The sequence below is a fragment of the Stegostoma tigrinum genome, chromosome 12, assembly GCF_030684315.1.
Source record: "Stegostoma tigrinum isolate sSteTig4 chromosome 12, sSteTig4.hap1, whole genome shotgun sequence".
In the NCBI taxonomy this organism is placed as follows: Eukaryota; Metazoa; Chordata; class Chondrichthyes; order Orectolobiformes; family Stegostomatidae; genus Stegostoma; species Stegostoma tigrinum.
In genome coordinates, this window is record NC_081365.1 from 30,499,949 (window position 1) to 30,527,096 (window position 27,148).

General features: G+C 42.4%; 2 long non-coding RNA genes across 2 annotated transcripts in view; one reads left to right on the plus strand and one right to left on the minus strand.

The window, feature by feature from the left end:
* The window catches only part of LOC132210437 (uncharacterized), a 54,251-nt gene extending 34,595 nt beyond the window's left edge, over positions 1 to 19,656 (minus strand). The window contains exon 1 of the long non-coding RNA XR_009446547.1: positions 19,521 to 19,656. This is a non-coding gene — a long non-coding RNA (uncharacterized LOC132210437). The remainder of the gene's footprint in view (positions 1 to 19,520) is intronic.
* The window catches only part of LOC125457329 (uncharacterized), a 54,890-nt gene continuing 39,086 nt past the window's right edge, over positions 11,345 to 27,148 (plus strand). Inside the window, exon 1 of the long non-coding RNA XR_007248597.2 lies at positions 11,345 to 11,497. This is a non-coding gene — a long non-coding RNA (uncharacterized LOC125457329). The remainder of the gene's footprint in view (positions 11,498 to 27,148) is intronic.

Consider the following 27,148-nt stretch of genomic DNA (forward strand, 5'->3'; position numbering starts at 1 on the left):
CTATGCCTGATTTCATGAGATTCTGAATGCAAGCCTGACATCCCTCTTCTTTAAGATTTTGTGATGTTTCTACATGAAAGGAGCTACTACAAATACAATTTTGCCAGTTTTAAAATCTCCCCATCCCTGGCCTCATCCCATGACCAACCCTCACTCTCATCCCTGCATCTTTCCTCATCTTCTTATGAGGGAAGATTGAATAGGTTAGGGCTGTATCCAGTGGCATTTTGAAAAGATAACTGGCAACATGATTGAAATATATAAGATCCTGAGGGGTCTTGGCAGTGTAGATGTGGAGAAGATATTTTCACTTATGGGTAAAAATCCATAAATAGGGATCACTGTTCAAAAATTGGTGGTTGCCCATTTAAAACAGAGAATAGATGAAATTATTTCTCTTAGAGGATCATGAATCTTTGGAACGCTGTTCCTGAGAAGGAGGTGGAAGCAGAATCCTTGAATATTTTAATGCACAGATAGGTGGCTCAGGCAAAGGGTATCAGGGTAGATGGGAATGTGGATTTGGTGTTGCAGTTGGAACAGCCGTGATCTCACTGAATAATGCGCAGGCTTGAGGGGCTAATTGGCTTAGTCCTGGTTTTGCTCATATGTAAGTTTGTATATAGGAGCAGATATGGTGAGGGGGTAATTAGCTTAGCTGAAGCTTCAAGATGTTCAGCCTTTGGCATTGACTTCCTTGGTGACCTGGTCCTACCAAAGGAACACTGTTGTCAGCAGCACACCCCAACAAGTCCCAGCCCCACCTTGGCGGGGAATAGCATCTCTCTCCTTTTGTGAAATCTCCCAAACTACCCCTCACAATTTGGCTTCCCTGGCTGTATCTCTTCTGGCCATTTTACCCTTGCAAGGATGGAAGTATCCAGCAACCAAAGTGCATGGTTTCTTTAAAAGGGGTTGACTGTCTTTGAGCATCAACATTGAACCCTGGATTCCCACCACATCTGCCAACAAGCAGGAACGCAGTGAGTAACATTCATGCACGTTTCACTTGTTTCGTACAAACACTTCCACCTGCACCTACTTAGTACAATATGCAATTTCCTTAGGCAAGGAGGAGCAATATGTGAAATGCTGCTGGAAGTGGATGAGAGCTTCATTTTAAATATTAACTTGAGAGCAGGAAGTTGCCACTTTACATTCTCTGAGCTTTGGCTATGCATGGTGTTGCTAAACACGAAGGAATGGGCAGAATAAGGCAAGACAATGTTGCTCATCCTCAAGAAATATACACTTGCTGTAGCAGCAGGACAGTGATGGTAACAAAGTGATGCTCTGTTCTCCTGAGGTGTCCTCAATTGCCTGTGATGATTCCTTGCTTTCATTGTGGATCAGTGATAGGCCACTTGCCATTTAGATGGTTGGATGGCTCTTCAAATTTCGCCGTAAAATAAACTATGTTTATACTCCATTGAACTCCAAAAGAACTGAGGTCAACTCTGTTGTCCCCACCACCACCTCTCCCAGCTGAGACTGAGGAAAAAACCTCACAGCTCAGTTTCACCCCAAGTCAACTGTAGATACCCATTGCGCCATCAACAGGGTTATGGGCCGTAGCTTCAGTACTGTCACTGGGCTGTTGATGTTTTATGAATATGAATTCAAATCCCACCATGGTAGATGGTAAAATGTTAATGCAATTTTTTAAAAATTAGCATAAAGAGCTAGTCTAACGGTGACCTTGTAACCAGAGGCAGTGTTGTAAAAACCCATCTGGTTCATTAATGTCCTCTACAATAGGAAATCTGGTATCCTTTTCTGACCTAGCCAACGTGATGATTCCAAACCCACAGTAATTGGTTGACACTTAACTGCCTTATGATAAATAAATGCTGACTTAGCCAATTTTGCCCACAACCATTGAATGAATTTTTTAAAAAGTTTCAAGTGTAAAAATGACATTAAATATATGGTGTTCTTCCCTTTTTCTTTGGGTTTCCCACAATGTGCACACTGTTGTAATGTTTTTTGTTGCTTTATTCTGAATCTATTTTCAGATAGTTTACTACAACTTATAACCGCATTACTAAACCTGTGAGCCACTTGGTCTGGATTTTGTGGTTACTGATGAGAAAATACCACCCACTATTTGTTCCGCTTTGCATGGGCTAACTGAATTTCTGTGGGCTTTTACAGCGATCAGAAACCTAAAACAAAATTCTACCCTCTACACGGGTTTTGAGACCTTCATAAATATGTCAAACAACAATTTAAGAGGGAGATAGACAGATCGACATTTAATTGGTAATACATTTAAGTGGTAAGCATTCAAAGGATTTTACAGTATGGATGAGATATCAAGGTGTAGAGCTGGATGAACACAGCAGGCCAAGCAATATCAGAAGAGCAGGAAGGCTGACTTTTCAGGCCGAGACCCTTCTTCAGAAAATTTTCCGAAATGTCAGCCTTCCTGCTCCTCTGACGCTGCTTGGCCTGCTGTGTTCATCCAGCTCCACACATTGTTATCTCAGATTCTCCAGCATCTGCAGTTCCTACTACACCCTTACAGTATGACTGGATGTGTAAAGCTAGAGAAAAGGTTGAAAGGACCACATAGGTACATGTAAAGTTACAATTTCATTCAGAACACCAACTGAAAAGATTGTTGTAATCAATGGTTATATTTTCTTCTATTCACGAACTTCAGTAGGAAGGCGAGTTGAGTATTAGGTGTAGAATTCTGTTCATTTACCCTATTTTAAATTAAATATTTAGTGAAAAGTGTAACTCACAGCTTGTGTTATGAAGTAAATTTATATGGTCTTAAAGCATGTCTACATAGCATAACTTTGCCTACATTTATTGGCCTACTTAGGGTTAGATTTTCTCAATAGAAATGGGAGCTTGATTCTGGGAATCTTCCAACTCGACAGAACTGTCTCCATTGTAACTTTGTTTTATTTTGCTTTGGTGAGGGTTTAGCTATTTGTTCCTATTAGGTGTACCATCTCTGGAGATAGTTTGGAGGTGACCATGGAGGAAGCCCTGCACTTTGAACAGCTCATTAGATGGCCTGCACTGGTTCTCTGCAACTTCAAACCAGTTCTATAACAGGGTCTCAAACCATTTGGTTCTTATCCCTCACACTCACCCTCCCCTCATATCTCCTCATATAAACATGCCATCTCATACTCGCCCAGAATGATTAACTCGGTATCTTAGTAGAACGTACAAGCAATGTGGAATGAAGAAAATAAATATTATGCAATCTGAAGGATCTCTGATTTAGACAGAAAAAACATATCTCTCATTCTGAAAGTCATTTGAAAATTTTAAATCTGTAAGTATTACATAAGTTTTGTGAATTCATAACACATACTTCTAATCAATAGCCACATCAAAGATACGTTTGTTATAGACTCCTAAAACCATCAACCAAGATGTGATCTCAGGCCCTGTGTTGAGATAAGTGGGTTTAGAGCTCTTGAAAGTAAGGAAAACACTCATAATTAACTCAGCTATAATGACAGCCCCTGGGAACTATCTACATCTGAAATCTATGGAAGTTACGTAAGAATTTTGTTTTTAAATTGCATCACATAGTATGAAGATCAATGCACTCAGCTGCTAGTCCATTTTTTATTCACTCATAGCTGCATCCTGGCTCCTTTTCACTTTTAAAGGGCTGGCGGTTTGAATAACTTCAGAAAGAATAATTTAAAGAAAACTTCTCTGCTATTTGAGGGCATTTACACATTCCCCATCAATTCACGATCCTCATGTGGGTTAAGACCTTTGAAATAGTAGAAATGCAAACTGCAGTAACTTAGCAGTCATATCAAGTTGGCCAGGTGTGTTCTGAGTTTCTATCCTGACTTCATATTCTACCCCTTTCTCCTTTCTGGCAAACCTCGGGTCTGGTGGATATAAAGGCATGTGGGCTGCACTCCATCAATTCTAATGGTGACCGGAATCAACCCAATTCTATGAAAATCCAGCCCTTAGCCTTTCACACCACAACACACACACACGTGCACATATATACACCCTCTGTCTGATGTTGCACATCATATTGGGAAAGAACAAAAAAACTCACTCTGTAAAGCCGATTCCTGAAACCAGCGTTACACATTTTGTGTATGGAAATAGGAGATTTCATGCTTGTTTGAGGTCAAACGTCATGATTATTTTACTCTGAGGTAGTTCACCAGCAACAGCTACACTCAGTAAAACTTCATGCTAACAACAATACAAATATTCAAAGTGGACTTATATGGAGCTCTCTTTCAATTCCCCCCTCAATGTCATCCCCACATTGTCACTTCCTTGATGACGAATGCTTCTTAGTAGCTCTTCAAAGGGGTCTGATGCAGTCCCAGGAGTGGTCACCATGCCCAAGTCATTAGTTGGTGCCTCTGGAAGGCAGGACACTTCTCTACGTGCTTGGAAGCCATGACCTCATAAGTTTAACTTTCTGATGAACATTACATCTGGTCATCGTTTGCTGGCCAGAAATCAGGCTCACACCTGACCCTTCATAGACTGAGTGGGACTACTGCCTCCACAAAACATTCTGACATGTGTTTCCCTTGCATGGCCAGCAAAGTAGAGGTTACATTTTTCCTGCACAGACTATTTTTTGTGACTCATCAGTTTCTCATTAATGAGGCCTGAAAACTGACGTTGATGTTATACCAGGGCTTATTATACAGTGCGCAGCCGTGAGCCTGTATACCAATGCAAATGGGTGAGACCGAACCTAAATCCTTATATTTTTGGCGTGGAATTTATGACTTTTGTGAAAATGAATGAGCAGTATTTTAGACACAACACAGTGGATGAACACAGCAGGCCAGGCAGCATGAGAGGAACAGAAAAGTTGATGTTTCAAAGAAGGGTCCCAACATGAAACATCAGCTTTCTGAAGGGTCCCAACCCAACCCGAGCTTTCCTGCTCCTCTGATGCTGCCTGGCCTGCTGTGTTCCTCCAGCTCCACACTGTGTTATCTCTGACTCCAGCATCTGCAGTTCTTGCTATCACAGTATTTTAAATAGCTTTCATTTAAACAGGTTGCTTAGGGAAGGCATTATTCTGCTCTTGCTAGAACAAAACTTAAAGGCCTTTAAGATTTAGTTTCAGATTATAGTGAAAAAAGTGGATGTCTGGTTTTTAATTTTTGACTGGCCTCTGAGTCATGGACTAAGATCATTCCAAAATGCCTAAGTCCGTTCAGATATGAAAAAGTTGTAAATGCGCTAGGCAGCAATAAGTTAAAATGAAGAAGCACGATAATTGCTGACAATTCAAAGATCACGAGTGGTGTATTGCTCTGCGGCTGTATGTCATGATACCACTTAGCCTGCACATCAGAATGTTACACCATTCATAATTCAGCATATTTGGCTTGTCTAAACAGGATGTGGTTTAAAGAATTTGAACTCCTCAGGCAGTCCCTCAAGATGAAGAATGATTTTCTTCCACCCTGAAGTTAAGGGTCTGATGTTGCATCCTGACACCCTGCCACAAACGGCATAACTAGTGTTTGAAAAGGCAGCCAATGGGTTCTCATGTTTGTACTTGTTTCTTTCACTGTTCAGAAACCCAAACGTCCCACTTATCTTAGCTGGATGTGGTTTAGGAAATTCTCATTCGAACTCGGGTTACAAAATACAAAGAACCTTCATTATATTGGCAGTATGTTTTCACACCATCAGGAAATGAGCTTTTTAATGATATTCTGATTTGTCTGTTGGGTCAGCATGGAAGTTATATTAGACTTCTCGTAGATCGAGGATGTCCAAGTGATAACTAGTTTAATTGTCTTCTGGGTGTTCTCATAGCCAATGAGTCCGATGTGGGATCAGCGCAGATATCCAGTTTGTATTGTTGTTGTTGGTGCTTCTGGGAACTTGTGCTTTGTGCCCCCTCTGGCCTTCTCTGGGCACACCAGATGCTGTGAGTTTGACATAGTCTGTCCTTGAATCAGTTTGAACAAAATTTCGGTACTTACCACCATTGAAGCACTGAATTAATTTACAATTCTATGCCAAATTAGAGCAAATGCCCTTGAGGGAAGAACAAGATTAGCTCTCAAATACAATCAAAGACACTGCCTTTGTGTCATTGTATAAATAGGTTTTGTGATAGTTGGTGCTGAAGCCATTAAGAAGCCCACAAAGGATCATAGACATCACTCTCCATTAGAGAGAGATAATTAGCAATACATAGTTTAAAAGTAACCATTTCGATTGGTGAGCAGGCATGAAGGTAAATGGTAGAGGCAGGCATCTGTGAACAATGAGAGCAGTTATATGGACTGAGCCTACATTTTAACCTGCTTTTATTTCTTTATCATGTTCTAGTCATCTAACAGCTGAACTAACTGATTGCCTAGTGGTGCTACACATTCAGAATTATAATAGTTTACAATTCAAGTTAACAATATCAGTTACTTTCCAACATTTGCCAGCAGAGAATCAGATAAACGTCCCTAGGTTTTGGGATGTTCATTAGTTTCAAAAGTTAGGCACATTGGGGATTGTTTATAATGGTATAACATTGCTGTTCAAAAAGAAGCCAACAAACATAATAAGAATCATCCTTTTGAAAAAGACAAAGGATAATTATGATGATTTTTGAAAGAACACCGGATGGATTTTCATCCAGTGAAACATAATCAAAATTAAGGAGTTGCTGAAGAAACAGCTTTAGAAGAAAGGTACTGGGCCTGCCCTGCTTTCTCCCTACAGATGCTGCAAGTTCTGATGAGTTTCTGCAGCAAGTTCTGTTTTTACTTCAGATTTCCAGCATCTACAGTTCTTGGCTTTTTTTTAATTTAATGACTGTTAGGAGATGAATGTTATATGAAGTAGACCATTGTAGACAAACAGTATTTTAATCTTGCAGGAAAATATTACCTTAAAAGATGACATCATTAATAACCTCCCAGCCTGATGAAGTGACTCTGTTTCAAAATAGGCTATTGCATTTGCAATGTTGGGAGAATTAATCTCTCCAGAATAGGCATTATAAACCCTTCATTTTAAGGAAAGTAAAAGCAGGAAAGAGTTGCCTTTTGTTCTAGACTAGCATAAAATTAGGCCTACTTCAACATTATGTGACAGAAGCATAATCAAAGAGACAATAGCACAAATATTGTTTAAGGATGACAAAAGGAAGCTGTTTCTTAATAGAAACCGAAAGAACTGCGGATGCCGTAAATCAGGAACAAAAACAAAGTTGCTGGAAAAGCTCAACAGGTCTGGCAGCATCTATGAAGGAGAAAACAGAGTTAACATTTCAGGTACAGTGACCCTTCCTCAGATTTGGGAGGAGGAAGGGTCACTAGACCCGAAAAGTTAACTCTGTTTTCTCGTCCACAGATGCTGCCAGACCTGCTGAGCTTTTCCAGCAACTCTGTTTCTTAATAGACCAGTTTAGGCATAGTGCAACATTACTATGCAGTAACTGACTGTATACAGCATCCACCTTTTCCAGAATACCGTCATTTGATCCCTCTCCAAGCTGGTTTCTATTCCATTGCACTCATCACCTGTGAATCACTTGAAATGGCTTCTTTTCAGGTCTCCAGTGTCAACAGTATTTTGCTTAGATTGTTATGTGCAAAATTCATTGAAGGTTCTTGCTAAAATGTCGAATGAGAGGAGGAATGAAATGGCACCAAGGACCAGGACGGCTTAAAGATAGACTGAGGCAGTAAGGAGGGAGAGAGAGAGCGGTAGGGGTGGTGATGGCCTCGTGGTATTATCATTGGTCTATTACTTCAGGAAACCCATGTTAGGCCTTGGGTTTAAATCCCACCATTGCAGAATTTGAATTCAATTAAAAAAAAGACATCTGGAATTAAGAGTCTAATAATGACCATGAATTGATTGTTGGAAAAACCCATCTGATTCGCTAACGTCGTTCATGGAGGGAAACTGCTGTTCTTGCCTACATGTGACTCCAGATCTATATCGGTGCGATTGACTCTTAACTGCCCTCTCTAGTCAATTAGGAATGTACAATAAATGCTGGCGTAACCAGCGATACCCTCATCCCGTGAATGAATTTAAAAGAAAAGGTCAACGGTGCATGTGATGTTATATGTCACTCACATTTTATTATCTTGGAATCTCCAGCATCTGCAGTTCCCATTATCTCATTGAGTGTGGCTGTTGGGATGTGGTGGGAATTGAGTGTGGCTGTTGCGATGTGGTGGGAATTGAGCGTGGCTGTTGCGATGTGGTGGGAATTGAGCGTGGCTGTTGCGATGTGGTGGGAATTGAGTGTGGCTGTTGGGATGTGGTGGGAATTGAGCGTGGCTGCTGGGATGTGGTGGGAATTGAGCGTGGCTGTTGGGATGTGGTGAGAATTGAGTGTGGCTGTTGCGATGTGGTGGGAATTGAGTGTGGTTGTTGGGATGTGGTGGGAATTGAGCGTGGCTGTTGGGATGTGGTGGGAATTGAGCTCGGCTGTTGGGATGTGGTGGGAATTGAGTGTGGTGTTGCGATGTGGTGGGAATTGAGTGTGGCTGTTGGGATGTGGTGGGAATTGAGTGTGGCTGTTGCGATGTGGTGGGAATTGAGCGTGGCTGTTGGGATGTGGTGGGAACAACTGCCTGAAGAATATTGTTTGCTGCAGGGATATCTGTAATCCTGCATGGATTTCAAACGTGAAAGTTGGAAGTTCACTCGGAATTTGTGCAAGGTAGATCAGAGTCACAGACAGTTAATCAGTAAGGAAATGTGGCTGTGAAAATGAGTTTTGGTAAACACTGGGAGGGTGACAGTAACAAGCCAAAAGATTCAAACAGAGATCCTGTTCGAGAGAAGAGCAAACTTTATCAAGATGGACATACCTGGAGGAGAACTGGCAATGAATTAAACTTTTAAGTAAAAGGAAAATGCTGTGAATGCTGGAGAACTGAAATAGAAGGTTCAGATGAAAAGACATTGGAATTGAAATTCAAATTTAAACCTTTGTTTTTTTCTCTCAACAGATGCTGTCAGACCAGCTGAGTTTCTCCAACATTGTCTGATTTTTGTTTCAGTTTTCTACATCCACAGAATTTTACTTCTTTCCTCATGGCAACACCCAACTCTATTTGACCAGCAATCGTCTCAACTCCTCCACTGCCTCTAAGTTATCACATTGGTTATTCTACACCCAGCATTAGATGGGCAGAACTCACCTCCAAGTAAATATAATGGAAGCTGTAGCTATTACCATTGGTCCCTGGCATATGCTTTGCTTCTTAGGCACTGACATCAACCTTCTGTCTGTTTGAAGTTGGTTTGTTCTATTCACAACCTTGATGTCATATTTGTTATTGAGATGAGCTTCTGACCTCATAGCTGTGCCATCATTAAAACTACTTATTTCCATCTCTGCAATAACTTCTGACTCCAGGCCTTGTTGCAACTCATCTGCTGCTGAAATCCTCATCCAGGATTTTGTTGCTTCCAGTTTGATTCTTCCAATGAATTTCTGGCCAGCCTTTTCCTTTCTATCCTACTTGAAGTCATCCTACACTCCTCTGTCTTTCTACTTAATACCCTATGCTCGTCAATCGCATGCCTATTCACCCTCCTGTTAGGGCAAAAATTAAATAAAAGCTGTAAGGAATAAATTTAAATCCGGAGACTACAGTCTTTCTGAAGTTTATAACAGCCACTTTACAATCCTCCCTAGTCATAACGATTTTCTTCATTATTGACAATCATTCATCCCTCCCCTTTTCCAAAACTTAGGGCTGCCGTGGTTCTTAGTTAACATAAAATGGCTGAGGAAGATTTTTAACTGAAGCTTTCATTTTTACAGTCAGAAGTATGACCTTTATACTCTGAAAGTTCATTCCACACACACGAACCACTCTGTGTTGTAAAAAAAAGGAACATTTTCCCCTCATGTCTTTTTTATTTGTTTCCCCTCGCACCTTAAAAATATGCCCCGAGTTTTGAAATCTCCCACTTGAGTAAAAACACATCTGCCATCCACCTTATCAATACCCCTCATGATTTTATAAACCTCTTTATAAACCTCTCAACCTCCTACACTCCAGTGAAAAAAGCCCCAGACTGTACAGCTCTCCACAAAACTCAAACCCTCCATTCCTGGCAAGATCCTGGTAATATCTTCTGAACCCGCTCCAGCTTCATCATGTCCTTCCTATAACAGAGTGGCCAGAACTGGACCCAGTACTTCTCACCAACCTCCTGTACCAACAGAATATAACATCACAACTCCTTTACTCAAAGGTCTGAGCAATGAATGAAAGCGTGCTAAACGCCTTCTTAACCACCCTGTCTACATGTGATGTGAACCTCAAACAATTATGCACCTGAACTCCTATGTCTCCAAGTTCTACAACATTACCATAGGCCCTACTCTTAATTGTGCAAGTCCTGCTCTTGCTTGTTTTACCAAACATAATATCTCAAATTTATCTAAATGTAAAGCAGCATGGTGGCTCAATGGTTAGCACTGCTACCTCACAGCACCAGGGACCTGCATTCAATTCCACCCTCGAGTGACTGTCTGTGTAGAGTTTGGACATTCTCCCTGTTTCTGCGTGGGTTTCCTCCGGGTGCTCTGGTTTCCTCCCATAGTCCAAAGATGTGCAGGATAGGTGGATTGGCCATGATAAATTGCCCATAGTGTTCAGGGATGTGTAGGTTAGGTGGATTACAGCATGTTGGGGCTGGGTGGGTGCTCTGAGGTTCTTTGTGGACTTGTTGGGCCTAAGAGCCTGTTTCCATACTGCAAGGATTCTATGATCTAAACTCCACTTGCCACTCTTCAGTCCATTGTTCAAGATCTCTTTATAATCTTAGATAACCTTCTTCACTGTCCTCTATACATCAATCTTGGTGTCATCCCTAAATTTACAAACCACGTCTTCCATATTCTCATCTAAATCATTTGCATACATCATATACGTATATAAATAGTTCTAAATGCAACAGACATTAAGGAATTGAACTGAATTCCTGTGGACAGATAGCCTTAGACAGTGGGGAGAAGCCCTCAGCCTGTTATCAGGGAGAATTGAAAAACAGATGCATAACTCTGCATTATTGGAATGTAGTTGAGTAAGATGCATTGTGAAAACCCAAGAATCAGCATTGTATTGTGTGATCATGGGAAGATCTATAACTGTTCATCAACTGATCATGCAGTCACATGACAGACCTGATTGATTACATAACATTCAATCAATAACATGATTGGTTTACAATTGATTTGTAAGCTTTATTCAGTGAACAAGTTTTTAACTCCCAGAGGTTTTCTTCTGAGCAGTGTAGCGTTAATAAACTCTTTGATACTCTATATCATAGTGGACTTTGGGTGCTCATTCATTTCATCATTCCAGGACAAGGAGATTGCATTGTGGAGTTGCAGTGGGAAGGGAATGAAATGTTGAGAATGATCGCTGAGTGGACTAGAGATTTGCGGATGTAATGGCTCCTTTTGAATGCTGACAAGGGAGGGGAGGGGAAAGAAATATTTGATACCACAACTTCCAAGAAATCTCAGGTGATGTAGCACTGTCTCTTCTCACCATCAAAGACTATAAAGGAGGTAAAGTAGAGGTTTACTTTGACTTCATTCTGATGAGCCTAATGTGTTCATTGCTGCTGTGCTCCTGCAAAACTCGATGCAAACTTAAGGAATGGGCAAAGTCACCAAGTGCCAGAGGGGTGATCTCTCTTAGGGAGAGAAAATGACTAGAGCTGAGTTTAACTTGAGGGTCACCATGGCTCAGGCAAGTGGTGAGTTTGAGGAAATTGGATTTTCATGGTCTTGTGTGGCCACACTCTTGGCACCACTCTGCATTGTAAACCAGCCATCCAGCCAACTGAGCTGAATAGAATCCCCAAAGCACTTGAGGTATAGCACTTCGTAGAATTATAGAATCGTACAGTGCAGAAGAGGTCCCATCATATCTGTATTGCCAAAACACTAGTTCCATTATCTGGCACTCAGGCCATAGGACTGAATGTTAGTATGTTTTAAAGGTTTTGAGATTTCCTGACTCAACTACCCTCTCGGACAGTGCATTCCGGATGACTATCACCCTCTGGTTGAAGAAATTTTTCCTCAATCCCCTCTAAATTTCATCTTGTCATCGAACTCCAGTTGAGGGGCACAGCTGCTTCCTATCCACCCTGTCCGTGCCCTTCATAATCTTATATACCTCAGTCCAATCACATTCCTTGGCCTTCTGTGCTCTAAAGTAAACAACCTGAGATTTTTCAGAGATAGTAAGAACTACAGATGCTGGAGTCAGAGATAACACAGTGCGGATCTGGAGGAGCACAGCAGGCCAGGCAGCATCAGAGGAGCAGGAAAGTTGACGTTTCAGATTGGGACCTTTGTCTTGACCCAAAATGAAATTTCTGAAGAGGGGTCTAGACCTAAAACATCAACTTTCCTGCTCCTCTGATGCTGCTTGGCCTGATGTGTACATCCAGCTCCACACCTTGTTATCTCAGATTCTCCAGCATCTGCAGTTCCTACTATCGCCAAAATTTTGGTGAATCTCCTTTGCATCCCCTCCAGTGCAATCTTTTGTTTAGTCATTTCACAGTCATTTTTAGTTAGTATTGAATTCAACAATTTCAAACCATGAAGCTTGTCCCCGATTCTATTTTCTTAGCTTAAGGCTAATTTGAGCCTTGTTTTTCATGTTTTTGCTTTCAGACAAAGCTGATCATTATTCAAGCATTTACATGCCCTCTGCACAAATGCTTGTCTCTTTAGCACAACCATTGTTATTCCCTTTGCCTTTTGTTCCGTGACAGCTTTGACATTTAATCTTCCTACCTCCTTATGCCACAGATCTTCCTGTTTGTTTTCTCCTTTCCCTCCCTGTTTGACAACAAAGAACAAGAATTGATGTTCCCATAGTTGCTACTGTCAACACAGAAGTCTTTTGCCTGGAATTTCCTCGAGGGGTCTCCCAATCAGCAGCCATATGATACATCGAAGATCAATGGAAACTCCAGGATTGATGGATAAATGGGGATTTCTACCAATCTTTCACCAAAGTCACCATAGTCAAACAGGAGAACCACGGAGGAAATTCTTTGCCTCTGCTTTTATGTCACAGAATTTTTCTAGGTCAAGAGACATCTGCTTGATAAACGAGAGAAAACTAGTTTAAAAAAAAGTCAGCAGACTCCCTAACTTTGACAATATAAAAATCTGGAGATTGCCTGAATCTGGGTTTTGTGAGAGACTACCTAGTGTTTATTTTAATAAAACTCATTCTTCAGCCTTGCCTCTGAAGGAAATTAAATCATTCATCAAGCATTAAACTCAACACTGATCCCAGTGTGGTTTAGAAGAAAATTTAACATTTCTGTGGTATTTAGATAAATGGGAAGTAAGATTTAAAAATTTGTCCTGTAAGTGTCTTGTGACAAGCATGAGTCATATTTGGAAATAAGCTTTCAGAGAGGCTGAAGTTCATTAGATCAAAAATAATATCAGCAGTGAAACTATAATGATTAAAGTACTCTTTGCCTTCTGGTTAACAATGATTAACATGCAAGTAATTTGTCACCAATCACAAGAACATATGACATGTAACCCAGAATTTGGAATCTATGATAACAAAAGTTCAAAGACTATATGGTGTACATTTACACGTACTCAAGTTGAAGCCAGTGCAATCAGATCAGTTTTGTAATGTTGCAATCAATAAGTATGCAATGATGCACCAAAGTTCAGATTAATAAATATACTTTGGAAAACTTTGTTGATTCACTTCATGTTGGGCAGCAGAGAGTATAAAAAAATGAAAAGTGACCTTATTGAAATGTACCACATTTGTAGAAAGCCTTGATAGGGTAGATACAGAAAGGCCGTTTCCCCCTTGACATAATCTCAGAGTGGGAAGTCGCACACTTAAGATAGGTATGAAGAAGAATTTCTTCTCTCAGAGGGTAGAGAATTTGTGGAATTCTTTGCTGCAGATATCTGTCAAGGCTGGATTATTAAGTATACTCAAGGCTGAGATAGATTTTTAAACAGTGAGGGAATGACAGTTTATGGGGGAAAGGAAGGAAATTGGAGTTGAGGATGATCAGATCAGCCATGATTGCATTGAATGGCAGAGTAGACTTGATGGGCTTGAATGATCTACTTCTGCCCTTTCGTCTTATGGTCTTATGATCTTTTATCCAGGAATGGCCCCTACAGATTTTAGCTTTCTTTAAACCTCCAACATATTGCCAATGATAGATGCAAATGTTAGCTGACTTTTGTTTCTACTGCTTTCCATACTCCAAACTGACACATGAGATTCCAAATAAAAACCGAAAGCACTGCAGATGCCGTAAATCAAGAATGAAAACAAAGTTACTGGAAAAGCTCAGCAGGTCTGGCAGCATCTGTGAAGGAAAAAACAGAGTTAATGTTTCGGAGGACAGTTCTGAGGAAGGGTCACCTGACCCGAAATGTTAACTCTGTTGTTTCCTTTACACATGAGGTTCTTAAGTTGCTAAAGTATCAAAGACCAGTGCGTGTCCTTTCCCAGTACTATTGTTATGATGTCAGGTTTTTCAGAAAACCTATAAAAGACAATATTTAGAATCACAGTGTGGAAACAGCCACTTAGCCCAACATGGCCACACTGATGCTCTGAAGTGCATCCCACCCAGACCCATTTTCCCATCCCACCCCTGTAACCTTGCATCTAACCTACCACATCCCTGAACACTATGAGCAATTTAGCATGACCAATCCACCTAATTTGCATATCTCTGGACTGTGGGAGGAAACCAGAGCACCTGAAAGAAACCCACGCAGACACGGGAAGAATGTACCAATCTACACAGACAGTCGTCTGAGGTTGGAATCGAGCCTGGGCACATGGTGCTATGAGGCAGCAGTGCTAACCACTGAGCTAACATGCCACCCCCATTTCTAGTTATGATTATCAAAAATGAGAAAGCCAGCACACTTTTCTGAAATTATTTTGGTCCTTTTTTTTCAATGTATATAGGGCCCAATGTCTGGATCATAGAGTTGGTAATTCTCAACTCCACTTTCCTGACTTTCCCCCATAACCTTAGACTTCCTTACATATTAGAGGTCTGTTGTTTAGCTCAGTTGGCTGGATGGCTGTTTTGCAATGCCAAGTGGCAACAGCGATAGAGCTCAATTCCTGTACTGGCTCAAGTTATCATGAAGGGGTTTCCCCTCACCTGAGGTGTGGCAAACCACCACCAATTGTCTCTCTCCATTGATGGAGCAGACCTATGCTTCAGCAGGACTATGATGACTTAACCTTTACTGACTATATTCAACAACCCAGCCCTGCCAGCCCTCTCCAGCAAGGAATTCCTCAGATTCACTACCCTCTGACAGAAGAAATTCTCCCTATCTCTGTCTTTGCAACCCTTATTCTGAGATTATGCCCTCCTGTCTTAAGCTCTTTCCTCATGTGGGATAGTCTTCCTTCATCTATCATGTCAAAACACCTTTGAGTATTATATGTTTCAGTAAGTTTGTCTCTCATTCTTCAAAACTTCAATGAGTACAGGACCACCCTACTTAACCTGTACTTATTAAGACATTAAGATAATAAAATGTGAGGCTGGATGAACACAGCAGGCCAAGCAGCATCTCAGGAGCACAAAAGCTGACGTTTCGGGCCTAGACCCTTCATCAGAGAGGGGGATGGGGGGAGGGAACTGGAATAAATAGGGAGAGAGGGGGAGGCGGACTGAAGATGGAGAGTAAAGAAGATAGGTGGAGAAGGTGTGGGTGGGGAGGTAGGGAGGGGATAGGTCAGTCCAGGGAAGACGGACAGGTCAAGGAGGTGGGATGAGGTTAGTAGGTAGCTGGGGGTGCGGCTTGGGGTGGGAGGAAGGGATGGGTGAGAGGAAGAACCGGTTCCCAAAACCAGTCCAACCTGTCTCTGCCTCCCTAACCGGTTCTTCCTCTCACCCATCCCTTCCTCCCACCCCAAGCCGCACCCCCAGCTACCTACTAACCTCATCCCACCTCCTTGACCTGTCCGTCTTCCCTGGACTGACCTATCCCCTCCCTACCTCCCCACCCACACCTTCTCCACCTATCTTCTTTACTCTCCATCTTCGGTCCGCCTCCCCCTCTCTCCCTATTTATTCCAGTTCCCTCCCCCCATCCCCCTCTCTGATGAAGGGTCTAGGCCCGAAACGTCAGCTTTTGTGCTCCTGAGATGCTGCTTGGCCTGCTGTGTTCATCCAGCCTCACATTTTATTATCTTGGAATCTCCAGCATCTGCAGTTCCCATTATCTCTGAACTTATTAAGACATGTCTGGATCAGCCTATTGAACCTTCCTAGAACTTCTTTTAGCAACAGTTGGTTAGCTTAGTTGCCTGGATGGCTGGTTTAGGATGATGCCAATAACACAGGTTCAATTCCGCACCAGAAAAGGTTTCTATGAAGGGCTCTTCTTCTCAATCCCTCACCTCACTTGAGGTGTGGTATCCCATGTCACTCTCTCTCTCTCTCTCTCTCTCTCTCTCTCTCTCTCTCTCTCTCTCTCTCTCTCTCTCTCTCTCTCCCTCTCTCTCTCTTTCTCTCTCTCTAATGAGATATCCAGCTTTGGGTTTCTGGAGTGCAAGGCAGAGTGATGCCAACAGTGTGGGTTCAATTTCCACCCTGGCTGATGCTATCATGAAGGGATCATATTCTCAACCACCCCATTTGCCCAAGGCCTAGTGACACTTCAGCTAAAGCTGCCACCAATTGGTCTCTTCTTAATGAGATAGTGGGACTATGGACTTCCTTCAATGACAGTATATCTTTCCTTTCAATAAGGGACTTACACCTGTTCACGGTATTCCAGCTGTGGTCTGACAACTATCTCTTACACTTTTAGCAAAACCTCCCTACTTATCTGTATCAAATGCCTTCTGAAATCCAAGTATATGTCATCCACTCTTTCTCTTTGTATCTCCTGTTACCTCATCAAAGAGTTCTAGGAAGTTTGTCAGGCATGATTTCTCTTCATGATGCTATAATGTGATCAAACATTTTGTTGAATGATCATGCTGTGAAATTTATGTTTAACGAGCGGGGATGATGTTGGGCTTGGATCATTCAGCATTCCTCAATGTTTGCTGCAGTTGGGACTGAAGTAAAACATTTTTGAACATCAAAAAATAACTTCCTGGAGACTCTGGGAGAGCAAGAGTTCATACATTATTAAAGTGAAACCTGCACCAAATCCCATTTATGGAATTATTTTTGGGGTCCTGCAAATGAGGTAAAAGGCTTCTAATTGCTGGTTCTAGAAGTAACGACAGCTCGTGAATTACATGTTAATGAAACCAAAATGCCTAATTGCAGGCTGGCTGTGAGCATCTTGGCTTACGCATTTGTAGTATTTAGTTTAAGCCCAAAAAAAGGTCCTAGATGAATTCTGTTTGTAATGTTTAGCAGCGAGTTATACAATAAGTTTCCCTGTCAATTTACTTTTAAGATGACCACGTACACAGTAAACAAATACAGAAATTACTGGAAAAAATCAGCATCCACAGTTTTTTGTGTTTTTTTTGTTTAATAAACACAATTAAAGTAATTTCCCATGAACGTCCAGTCATTACTCTTTAGAGCTCCACAGTCTCAGAGGATCCCTATGTCATGCTAAACAGCTTCTTGTGTGATGTAGAATAGTACGCATTAAGTCTCTAAACTTCCATAAACAATAAAAAATGGAACTATAATGATATATTCACATGTTTAGAATTAACTGGTGCCTCGAATGGCAAAAACAAACGGATGTAAAACATTTCAAGCTTCCAGCTGTGATTAAAAATCATTTTTCAATGTTTTTATTGAGTGAATAACTAATAGAGAGCACTGATATCTTTGTTTATATTCTTGGCAAGCATTCCTGCGGGCTTCAAAACACTCTGGAAATCCCCACTCTGCACGATCACAGAAGGCTGCCAATTAAATCTTAATATTCTTGGTCAAATCTCAGCTGAACGCCATTCCAATGTGCACAGACTGAATGTTATTCAGTAAAGAAAGGTCAAGGGTAAAGATCTAGCACAGGATTTCATTTTCTGTGAAGGAAAAGTTCACTTCTGTAAGTTACAATGTAACAAAATGTGACTCCAGAGCAAATGTTCCTGAAATTTGTTCTGTAGTAAAATTTTGTAATTCATGGAAATATCTGTTCAGAATTTAAAGTTAATTAAAAAAAAGACTTTTCTATCTGTTCTTCCCCACCTCCTCAACCACCTCCCTTACCAGCAAGGTCAGCCCTGAACCTTCAGAGGAGCAGGAGAAGGCTGTTCAGTGCCATGGACCTGTCCTGTCATTTAATGAGATCATTCAGTCATAGAGATGTACAACATGGAAACAGGCCCTTCAGTCCAACTTGTCACACTGACCAGATATCCTTAGATAATCTAGTCCCGTTTGCCAGCATTTGGTCCATACCCCTCTATACCATTTCTATTCATAAACCCATCCAGATGCCTTTTAAATGTGTAATTGTGCCAGCCTTCCTCCACTTCCTCTGGCAGCTTATTCTATACACGAACCACTCTCTGCGTGGAAAAGCTGCCCCTTAGGTCCCTACTAAATCTTTCCCCTCTCACCTTAAACCTATGCCCCCTACCCTGGGAAAAAGACCTTGGCTATTCATCTTATGCATGCCTCTCATGATTTTAGAAACCTCTTTAAGGTCACACCTCATCCTCTGATGCTCCAGAGAAAATAGCCCCAGTCTATTCAGCCTCTCTCTATAGTTTAAACCCACCAACCCCAGCGATATCCTTGTAAATCTTTTCTGAACCCCTTCACAACATCTTTCTACCTGCGGCCTCACTCCATATACCTGGCTGTGACCATTTCTGTTAAAATGCTTAGCAAAAAAAATTTAGAATCCCTACACTGTGGAAACAGGCCCTTTGGCCCAACTAGTCCACACCAAACCTCAGAGCATCACACTCAGACCCATCCCCCTATAACTGACCTAATCTACACCTCCCTGAACACTATGGGCAATTTAGCATGGCCAATCCATCTAACCTGCACATCTTTGGACTGTGGGAGGAAACTGGAGCAAACCCACACAGGCACGAGGAGAATGTGTAAACTCTGCACAGACAGTTACCCGAGGCTGGAATTGAACCCGGGACCCTGGCGCTGTGAGGCAGCGGTGCTAACCACTGAGCCACCGTTTACCTCAGATTTTAAATTAACAGTTGCTCTAGCACCCACTGCCATTTGTGGAAGGGAGTTCCAAACCTCTACCACCCTTTGGGTGTAGAGGCAATTCCTAACATCTCTCCTGATTGGTCTGGCCCTAATTTTTAAACCATTCCCCTCAGTTCTAAAATCCCCAACCAGTTTAATTTTATTTACCCTGCCTTTTCTTGTTAATATCTTGAAGACTCCAATCAGATCATCCCTTAACCTTCCAGATTCTGGTGAAAACAGGCCTAATTTGTATAATCCCTCCACATAATTTAGCCCCTGAAGTCCAGGTATTATTCTTGTAAATGTATGCTCTATTCCTCCCAAGGCCAATATATCCTCCTTACCTTGTCATTAGTTCTCCAGCTAATTTTCTTGGGTTGGGAATGTTCATAACTGGAGATCAAATTACAGATGGAATCACTGTCAGCAGCTGATTGGAAACCATTACCATCCGGGAGGATTCTGGTGCTGGTGTACTGTGGCCACTGTTGTAACATGAGTTGCTCAACTCTCTAGCGCACTTGTTCCATGAGTATGCACAGACCAGGTTTGGATTGGCTTTAGTCCCATTTATTGCGTACTCCTGAAAGGGAAAGACACAAAATATGGAACTTACTCAGACTGCTGTCTTTTCTCCCATTACCTTCACAGCTTGAGATCACTCTCAAGAAATTACAGTTTAGTTTGTCATCCATTATTCCCCTTTAGGTCCATCTGTTTGATGCTTTCTTGGCACCTGTCATTAAAAAATTCACATTGAAATTGAAAGTGCAAGATGCTCATGGGTGATCCAGGATTATGATATTAAGTATTGCAGCGTCTTGGAAATGAATGTTTTCCTGGGGTGTTGTGATTTTAAATTTATTGGAAAGTTGATAATTGAAGATATTGATGAATTCTTCAGATTTGTCTTCAATATGTGTCCAAATAAACTACTGGTCAACTCAATGCAGAAGGGATTGTTACTGCTTGATTGCATTACCTAACAAATTCACCATTCTAATTTATAGGACCTTACATGCATCAAGAAAGTGCTTGCTGTCGAGGGTTGTAAGTTGAGCTGGGGTAGGTATGAATGTTCTGGAAGCAGGAGAAGCGCCAGAATGCAATAATTTATTTCCCTGGCTGTGTGATTCGGTGTCATATTTTGCTTAATAACAGTCCTGTGACATTAATTGCAAATGTTTCATTATGTGAAAAATGCAACAGAAATACAGGTTACTTTTTTGAGGTGTATTTTTATGTGCGTTGATCTTTCATGCACAAGAGTTGAGATATTTATTCCTAAATCTGCTGCTGTAGTACAAGCAAACTTGTGATTTGTGAAAGCTGCAAAGAGCTCTCCAGTCAATTTAATATCTCATAGTGATTTTGCACAGATTTTATAAAATGGCTGCAACAATGGAATTGGAAGTGACCCAGAAGAACTGTGAGTAACTCCCTCTAGAGGCACAAAAACAAAGTTGCTGGAAAAGCTCAGCAGGTCTGGCAGCATCTTTGAAGGAGAAAACATTTCAAGCCCGGTGACACTTCCTCAGAACTTCAGAACAGTTCTGAGGAAGGGTCACCGGACCCGAAATGTTAACTCTGTTTTCTCCTTCACAGATGCTGCCAGACCTGCTGAGCTGTTCCAGCAACTTTGTTTTTGTTCCTGATTTACAGCATCCGCAGTTCTTTTGGTTTCCCTCTAGAGCCAACTTGTAAGGAATTTCTTTTAAGAAGCCAACATAGATCTATTCAATTTTCCATTTAACATTGTTCAATGACATGGTTACTTCAGTCTTCTGAGATGTGTTCTCTGAAAGTTGAAACAGTGGCTTGCCAGGCTGGTTTAGTGGTCAAAATTTTGAAAGAAGCCCCATTTACTGATAGGCTAAAATTTACTAATTACCAGCGAATGCTTATAGATAATTTCTAATAAAATACTGCTGTATTTCTACTGTCAGGTCTGTATAATAGATTTTTTCGAACCAACATGCCCAGATATGTTATTTCACAGTTCTGGAGCAGGTAGGGACTTGAATCCGGGTCTCCTGGTTCAGAGATGGGGGCACTAACAAGGCACCACATAATTGTCCCCAATGAGCTTTAATTGCAGAGAGAATTAGATGTGGGTCAATTATCTAAGTTTGCCTCAAGTGAACCAGAAACTGCAGTGGATAAGTTCAGGTCTGCAAGCAGTCCTCAGAGTCTGAGTCCTGGGAGTCCAGTCCAGTGACTGTGAGACTCTGTGAGGGTGGGGAGGGAGGAGGACAGAGAGGATGTGGTAGTTTTGACCATAGGCCATTCAGTGTATTGGGTCCACTCTGCCATTTAATATGTTTGTGGCTGATCTAGATATTGGTGGAAATGCCAAGCCATAAGAGGGATACCTGATATTGAAAGGGTGCTGTTGACATAGGCCATCTACCCACTTCTAGCTCAAGACCTGAGAAGACTTACTTTCTGGGCTTCCCCCACTCCTGAACTCCTCTGGTCAGGCTGAAACTTGAGGCAGGGTGAGAAACCTGTTAGAGAAACATTAATTGTCTACTCGGCTTGGTTGGTCTAGGCCCCTCCTTTCTCACTGTATATTGTGAGTAGGCTGGACCTTGGTGAGAAGGTTGTCTCTGACATTTTAAGCCTACAAACCTCGTGGGGTGAGTGTGCAAAATTCCACATTGATAAAGTGAAAGAACTGTTTGGTAATTCTTTTCTGGCTTTTACCATTTTGGCATCCAATGGATTTTAGAAACAACATTGTATGCAAGATTTTGCCTTAAGCTTTTCAAAAGAGGTATCACAATACCAAGGTTTTGTGGGTTATGGTTAACAAAATAAATGAAAGCACTCAGTGACTCTTGCTGGAAAGTGGGTGGATGTGAAGACATTTGTAGCCTTGGACACTTTGTCTTTGGGCTGGCACGGTGGCTCAGTGGTTAGCACTGCAGCCTCACAGTGCCAGGGACCCGGGTTCGATTCCAGCCTCGAATGACTGTCTGTGCGGAGTTTGCACATTCTCCCCGTGTCTGCGTGGGTTTCCTTTGGTTGCTCCAGTTTCCTCCCACAGTCCATAGATGTGCAGGCTAGGTGGATTGGCCATGCTAAATTGCCCATAGTGTTCAGGGGTGTGTGGGTTATAGGGGGATGGGTCTGAGTGGGATGCTTCAAGGGACGGTGTGGACTTGTTGGGCCGAAGGGCCTGTTTCCACACTGTAGGGAATCTAATCTAATCTAATGTGGTAATGTAACTGACCAACAACTACTGTCTACACATAAAAATGGTTAATTATGCAAAGGATTGACTGGAAACTATTGTGCCTGCCCCAAAACAGGAAGCAGTAACTAAAGCTGAGATGAGGAGAGTCTGGAGATGGAGGGTAGTTTGTTGGGGAAGTGTAAAAAGAAAACTCAAAGTAATGTCCTGTACATGGTGGAACAATTAAAAATTGGATCTCCTTATTTATTTCTGGGCTTCATAGTCGATGTAGAATTCATGTAATCATTTACTTTTTCATTGTTTGATGGATGATTTTAGAAACTGTTATTACATGAAATTCCATCAGAGGTGACAGTGGACTGTGCTAAAATGTTGAAAAGTGAGTTGCTCAGTGTTAGCTTTTGGCAAATTAAAAAACACACAGGAGGCTGAATCTTGTGATGTTTTGCCAATTTTGTCGGGTTTCTTGGCTTTGTTTCTGTGAGGCCTAGAAAGATTTTACATCGTCTAAAACTTGCCTCATTATCTACATGTCACATCCATATAGTGCTCCTCTCTTCCAATGCCAGGTGGATTCTACCATCTCAATTTATCTGTAAGGACTCACTGCCGACAGGGTTTCCTGGAACAGACTGGCATTCCTGGAGCCCATGCCATCTTTAATAAATTGTTGTGCATTCAGACAAGCATTGTCAGTCCGAAGCTGCCTTGCACAGTTCATTGCACTTGCCTTGGACTTGGTAAATGTGGGAAAAATTGGTGCCTTGATTTATGGACAGGAACCTGGAGGTCCCGTGAGTAGTGCAGAGGAGGGATGTCCAGTACTGGCAGTGGAAACCATGCCACCAGTCCCTGGCATCCACATAGTGCAATTTTAACTGTTTGGAGGAATACACCAGCACTGAGGGAAGTGGGTGAATGACCTTCCTCACTCTGCCAGTGTAAATGCCAGGGTAATTCTCTCTCCACTACCTTGTACTCTCTCCATCTCTGATACTGTCCCCGCTTCCCACCAGAGCCCATGCTGTATCATCACTGTTACATGCAAAATCTTCCCTTACTCGCTGTCACCCACCCCGACACCACTCTGTCCTAACCCTGCATGGCCTCTGCGTTGTCTACACATTCGGTCAGGACTCCTCACCATATTTCACTCACCAATACCAGTACTAAAAGCCTTGCCGCCCATTTTCGGTTATTCAATTCCACCTTCTTCTGCATTTCCAAGTGAAAACAGACCACAATAGACAAGGCAGGTGGGGACTGCCCAACATTTGACTCCTCACCTCCTTTGAAGAGAGAAACATGATCCTAATTATTCTGAGGAGCTGGCTGTGTGAAAGTCTCTGGCCTGGTATCAGAGTTTGCCCTTATTGGGCTGTGACAGGCCTGACAGCCCCCTCCCTTGAGTTGACCAGAGACTGCTGGTGACCATGACCAGCTTCCTGTTTTTGTGACTACGCTAAACAGCAGGCAATAGAGAAATCATATGGGCCTGGTATCTCCGGCTGATATGGGCAAAGCACAAGAAGGTGAAGCAAGGCAGGGCTTGGATTCTGTGAGCAACCAGGCTGGCTCAGGATGAGTGAACACGGAGAGAGTAAGTGAGCCTCCCTGAGATGCAGCCCGGACACGGCAGCCTTTTCATAGACAAAAACAAAGTTGCTGGAAAAACTCAGCAGGTCTGGAAGCATCTGTGGAGGAGCAAACAGAGTTAACATTTCGGGTCCAGTGACCTTCCTCAGAACTGATGGTGGCTGGGAAAAATGTCAGTTTATATGCAGAAAATAGGGGCCTGGTTGGCGTTGGGAGTAAACTATAGGATAGAGTCTTAAGAGAGAGAAAGATAGTTCAGGCTGGGATGGTGAATTGTTATTAATGGGGACTGTTAGTGACTAACAACAGGGGGTGTAAAAGCAAGTTATGTGATAACAAGGCTGGTGTGGGGAGTAGGGGGCTGGGATATGGAAGAGTTCAGGCCCTAAAATTATGGAACTCAATACTGAGTCCGGAGGGCTGCAGGGTCCCCAAGTGGAAAATGACGTGTTGTTCTTCCAGCTTATGTTGAGTTTCGCTGGAACACTGCCCCAAGCCAGAGACAGAGATGTTGGCCAGGGAGCAGGGTGATGTGTTAAAGTGGCAGGCACCAGACAGATGTACCTGTTCTGTGAAGCAGACACCCAGCCTAGACTGCTGCTGTAGGAGTTCAATAATTCTATGGGCACTTGGACGATCATGTAGTGAGCAAGTGTCAGAAATTGTCAACGTGCAATTTCCTTGGGGTGGATGGTGGGATAGTCTCACCAGTCCCCAGAGATAATCTCGCCTCGATGCCTGGAACTCAGTTAGAAATTGCAACAATTTGCTTCTGACTTTGAGAGAGGCCTTGCCTGAATTCTCACACAATTCTGGATTTTTTCGCCATAGTCCACTTCGTTCAGGTCCTGAGATGATTCTGCCCAAGTACCCTTTCATCAGGGAGATAACGTCTTTATTTTCTGCTTCTTGTAAATGATGTCAGTAACGCAAACATGAGATTTCCTTCCCACTTCTCAGTTCCACTTCCTATTACTCCAAGGGATGCAGGTAAAGAAGGTGGTTCTCAGCCCGATGGTTATAAAGAATCCTCAACATAGAAAGAGGCCATTGGGCCCTTTCTGGCTCTACCCTTCCCATTTTTTCTCATCAACTTAACCATCTGCCTTCTCCCTTCTTTGCTTGTTGGGTTTCTCTGAAACATATCTGACCTATTTGCATTGACTACTGCTGGATGAAGGTAGCTCTTCTGAATTTGTATTTGATTTCTTGGTGAATTTAAAGCAGGTGAACGTGGCCTTGCCTACTGACTGGAGAGTCAGCAAGGACCCAAAGTTGCCTCCTTTGGGGAAGGTGCTCTGGTACTAAATAACATTTTGAGAGATCAACAACAGCAGGTTTTCCCCAGGATTTCACCTGGGGAATGTCCAACAATCTTTGACAGACCACATGCCACAAGTGAGTAAGGACAGGTTGGAGGTCAGATGGGAGGGGACAGAAGCAGAATCCCAACAGTATGGAAGCAGGTCATTCAGCCCAAATGAGTCCACACTGACCCTCCAAAGAGCATCTCACCCAGGCCTACCCCATCCCTATATTTCCCAAGGCCAATCCACCTAGCCTGCACATCTCTGGACACTGTGGGTAATTAATCATGGCCAATTCACCTAACCTGCACATCTTTGGACAGTGGGAGGAAACTGGAGCACCCGGAGAAGATGCCCGTGGACACGGGGAGAATGTGGACAGAGACAGCTGCCCAAGTGTGGGATTGAACCCAGATCTCTGATGCTGTGAGGCAGCAGTACTGAGCCACTGTGCTACCTTAGAAGTAAGAAGAGGTTGGTGGCTCTCAGTGGAATGCACCTAACCTTGTACTGTGGCTTTTTATCTGCCTTTAAACAAGGGAACCCTAACCACCCACCCACATCACCGTCAAAAACGGGGATTCATAAAAGCAAATACAGTAGGGCTTCCCATGTGATAACTGTCCTGCCTGCTGCTGGTTTAATACCAAGGACAGCAGGATAATGCCTTTAAGTGTGCAACTGATGCCCTGAATTATGGGTGGGATGGACAGTGCTGTCTACAATCCTTGCTGGTCCAGTCTTATCTGGGGTACAGGTGAGAATTTGCATTGCAGCAGACCATTTAGTTATTTTATTTAGCAAGTATGAATGGCTCAGAGTATCCCACCCAGACCCATTGCCCTAATTTACACATCCCTGAACTCTATGGGATAGCCAATCCACCTAATCTGCTCATCTGTGGACTGTGGGAGGAAACCAGAGCACCTGGAGGAAACTCACAGTGATAGTCACTCGAGAATGGAGTCAAACCCAGGTCCCTGGCACTGTGTGGCAGCAGTGCTAACTACTGAGCCACTATGCTGTCCGGTTGAAGATGATTGGTTCCCCATCTATTCTGTACATGGGACACTCCTCAGTGATGTGCAGCATTGTTTGTGTCTTTCCATAAGTGCACTAATGAAGGTTGGTTCCGCAGGACCCCTGGCTTGTCCCGTGTATTTTGCAATGACCACTGTTCCATGGTGATCAAAGCTTGCCTTAGACTGATGGAGTTTGTCACAGGGGATTTATTACTGGCTTCCAACGTTTCCTGTTCTTTGACCCAAAGGATATATAATTGATCCAAATGTGGTGCTGAGATAAAAGGCAGGAAGTACGTGGCATGAACGGGTAATCATAAAGTAGTAAGTGAGGTGTAGTCTGGATAGTTCCGAGCAGCTGTGGATTTCTATCAGTTGCTGGATGTGACGGAGCGTGATGTTCACAAGGACACAGGAGACGGGTATTGAATGGGTGATTCTAGGCATGAACCACATTGTTGCATTTGACTGAATGGAAAAAAAGCTGTGCATGTGTTGATCCTTACCAGACAAATGCACAGTTCTCTGCTGCAGAATCTGATAAGAAAAGTGCTGAGGTCCAAGCTATGTGGCAGTAGAGCCGCATCTTCACCCAGAACATTTGGGTGACAGGTCATTTCTGGATTTAATCTTTGCTGTTGTATCCTTCAGATGTTCTGGTAAAGACAAGGTCCTAGCTGGAGTCACTCTCAAGTTTGTTGGGTTGGGATTGAACTTTAGTCTTTGGCTACCACAAAGATTTGTAATTATTCATTAACATGTGGACTATAGAGTTGGAATACACCAGGCATGGTTTTAGATTGATGACATGGGCTGAATAGTCCATCAATTTGATAGTGTCTTTATTA